Here is a 4128-nt window from a genome sequence, read left to right as displayed (position 1 = left end):
TGGCCAAGTTGGGAAAAGTCTAGAATGTCACACTGGAGGGTTTGGCGTTATTTACAGGCAGAGCTGGGTGTGATGGTTAAGAGTTGTGTTTCAGCCAGGCGCCTGGCATCCTAGCCACTCAGGAGGCTGAGAAGAGCTGAGGATCGTAGTCCAAAGCCATCCCGGATGGGAAAGTCCACGAGGCTCTTATCTCTGAGACACCAGAAATCTGGAAGTGTCGCTGTACCTCCAAGTGAGGGGAAAAGGTCAGGGACAGCGCCCAGGCCCTGAGTTCAAGTCCTACCACTGATCCAAATAAAACTGAGAGAGCTGGGTGGAGCTGAGGGCTTTTCTCGCAAAGCAGGGGGTGAAGGAATCTGACCAGCCAAGCCCGGCTCTCTCCTTGCCCCAGGAGAGATATTCCCGAGGTCACACCCTGGGGAGACCCCCACCACATGTAGCGGAAAGCTCCAATTGACAGAGCTGGGAGGGTTCAGAGATTGCTGCTCTCTCCAGCCCGACAGGTCCACTGCCAGCGACGCCCATTCCGGTCTGCCGGCCAGCGGGCCCCGCCCCGACAGCCGCCCCGACAGCCACTAAAATTAGCTGTGACCCCAGGGTGCGGTGATGGCGGGCATTGCTGCCAACCCTGCCCCGGACAGTCATCCCTGCCAGCCTCCAGCTCAAGCCCGGACAGAACAAGAGCAGCCTGCCATCCTCTGAACCTGAAGAACATGTGTCATTGGAGTTTGAATTCAGGACCTCTTTCCTGGTAGGTTGATGCTCTAATCCCCATGACCCATACACCTCCAGCCCTGTGTTTTATTCTATGTATGTGTGTGTGTGTGTGTGTGTGTGTGTGTGTGTGTGCACATGCACGTGGGGCTTGAACTCAGGGCCTGGGCGCTGTCCCTGAGCTTTTCTGCTCGAGGCTAGCGCTCCGCCACTGTGAGCCACGGCACCACTTCTGGTTTTCTGGTGCTTCATTGGTGATAAGAGTCCCACAGACTTTCCTGTCCTGGCTGGCTTTGACCCACGATCCTCAGATCTCAGCCTCCCGAGCAGCTAGGCTTACAGATGTGAACAGGGTCAGGTGTGTGGCGATGAGCTCCATACGGACCACCCACTCCTCGCCAGAGAGCCACAGCTGAGGCCAACCTTTGGTTACGGCCCTGCCCTCCAGCCCCGCCCCTTGTTCAGCCAGCCCCGCCCCCTCGCAGCTCACCTGCCCGCCCCTCGGATGCTCTCTGAGGGAACTTAGTGCCGACCGAACCTGCCACACGCCACGGCCCCCGGCTTCTCCGTGGACCTTTTCCCTGAACTGGATCCTGGTTAGATTTTCTTTTTTTTGTCAGCGATCAACTGGATCTCCGCCCACCCTGCAGAACACACGGTCATCTAGCCCCAGGATACAGGGGATCCGAGCGGCAGCCACTGGAGGGGTCAAAGTGAGCCACAGCAATCAGCACCTTGCAACCCTCCCCCCTTCCCCTGCCACAACACACACACACACACACACACACAGAGCAGGAGTGCGATCCATTCCCCCTGCAGGATTAAACTCACGCACCAAATGATGACACCAGGTCTAAGCCAGCCACCACCGATAAAGCAACCTGGCCTCCCCCATGCAATCGCCTGTGCATTTCCCAGCAAGAGAGAAAGCAAACTCTGCTCGGGGCTCAGTGTAAATACGCCGTCGTCCCTGCCGACGTCAGCCCCCCCGGCCCTCCGTGTTATGGATGGCGCTGCCGGGCTGTGCGTCATAAATACAGCCCCTCTGCTAAACAAAGCCGACAGCTTTGTGCCAATAACCTTTGAACCACTCAAGCCCGGTGTCAATTGTATTTGTCTTCGGGCTGAGGTTTACTCTAGACTGTTTGCTAAATCAGGGCTCATCGGCGGGGATAATTCAAATATATTACAGGGACCCGGCGGACAGGAGGGGCTGAGCCACAGACCCAGGGCAGGCAAGGCCTCACGGAGGGGGGTGGGGAGGGAGGGCCTCCACACTGCGGCCTCCGGGCCTCCCGACGCCCAGCGAGCGCCAGGGTGAGAAAGAGCCAGAAATAAAGGGGGGGGGGTATACTGAGGCCAGAATAAGAAGCCTGGCTCTGCTGCCAGCTGGCCGTGACCAGCCACCCACCGACTTGCGCATGTTTATGGAAACATATATATGTATGTATGTATATTTGTAGGGTGTGGGGCTTGAACTCTGGGCCTGGGCACTGTCCCTCAGCTCCTCAGCTCAAGGCCAGCGCTCTACCACTTGAGCCACAGTGCCACTTCTGGCTTTCTGGTGGTTCATTGGAGATAAGAGTCTCATGGACTTTCCTGCCTGGGCTGGCTTTGAACCTTGATCCTCAGATCTCAGCCTCCTGAGTAGCTGGGATGACAGGCGGGAGCCACCGGCGCCCGGCTACATTTTTTGTGTGTGTGTGAACCCCTTTTTTTCTCTCTCTCTCTCTTTTCCGGGCTCCATGAGGAGTCAGCTCTGGGGAGCCAGGACCCAGAAATGTGGGCTGAGTCCCCACTTGCTCCCCCCCCCACATGGACATGCACAGAGCACAAATCCCCCCCACACACACACACACCGGCTCAGGGAGGAGCAATCGATCGATGGGGAAACTCTGCACATGACCCCAAACAAATACCGTCTGATACTTGGCTGGCTTTTCACAAAGGCCACAGGACAAAGGGAAAGCCGGGCCACCGCGCAGCCCGGGGCAGGTGCGGTTACCTGGGCCCCAGAGCCCCGGCCGCCGCTCCCTGCAGCTTGTGTTTCCTGAGTGTGGGCCTCAGGCCTGGCACCGGGCTGCAGTCTGGGGGCCCTCCCCCCCACGCCGCCCCTCAGCCAGGGCCCCCACACACACACCCCACCTGCCAGCCTCCCAAGCCTGGGGCTCTCTCAGCCGAGACTCAGGCTTCCCAGCTGCCTCACAGCATTTGGGGGGCTTTCTGCCTGAGGAAGCCACAGACACCCTGCCTGTAGGGACCCACGTTACCACACACACACACACCACACACATGCACGCACACATGCACACTCACACGCTAACACACACACACACGCACACTCACACATGTGCACACATTCACACACACTCACACATGCACACATGCACACTCACATGCATGCACACATGCACGCACACATGCACACACACGCACACATGCACACACAGACATGCACACACACTAACACACACACACACTCACATTCTCACACATGCACACACTAACATGCACGCGCACACACATGCACACTCACACATGCATGCACACATGCACACACACGCACACATGCACACTCACACAGACATGCACACACTAACACACTCACACGCGCTCACATTCTCACACGCACACATACTCACACACTCATGCACACTCGCTCACACACACGCTCTCACATGCACACTCACACACATTCACACACACACACATTCACACTCATACACACACACATGCACACACGTGTGCACACACACACGCACATGCACACACACGGGGCAGAGACCAGGGGAAATACCTGGCTCTGCTTCCCCTGGCGGTTCTGCAGCTATGGGCTTTGCCAGGGCAGGAGGTGAGGGCAGGAAAATCACGGGGTGCAGGGCAGGGCTCTGTGTAGATCCCGTCCCCCCCCCACAGCCTCGCTCTGAGACTGAGTGAGACTCCACAAGGTGAAGACTATCTCCATGGAGGGTGGGAGGGTGGAGAGGGGGCCCAGCGGTGTTCCCGGTCACCGGAAGCCCAGCATCCTGCACCCCGAACCCCGCCTCCTCCACCCTCCATTCCCCTCACCTTCAAAGTGGACCTGGCAATGGTCCGAGAAAGTGGGGGGGACATTCCAGCCCTCTGCCTCCCCCCAACACACACACACACACACTTCCATCCGGGAAAGAGGCAAGAGAGCCCAGAGCCGGCGCCCCTCCCCGCCCCCCACAGTGCTCCTGGGCTTCACAGACGCCCTAGGATTGACTCTGCTATGTGGAGGCAACCACAGAAGGAGGCCAGCCTCAGCGGAGGCCACTGCAGCTCAGGGATGGCTAAGGGAGCCAGCGGGGGGACGGGACGGGGGTCAGAGAGGCGGCTGACACTCACCTTTGGGAGCTTTCACTCCTAGCTTGGGATCAGGGACACCCCCCC

This window comes from Dipodomys ordii, unplaced genomic scaffold (genome assembly GCF_000151885.1).
Source record: "Dipodomys ordii isolate 6190 unplaced genomic scaffold, Dord_2.0 Scaffold29, whole genome shotgun sequence".
Taxonomy (NCBI): Eukaryota; Metazoa; Chordata; class Mammalia; order Rodentia; family Heteromyidae; genus Dipodomys; species Dipodomys ordii.
The sequence above is the reverse complement of the archived record's forward strand: the minus strand, read 5'-3'. Positions refer to the sequence as shown.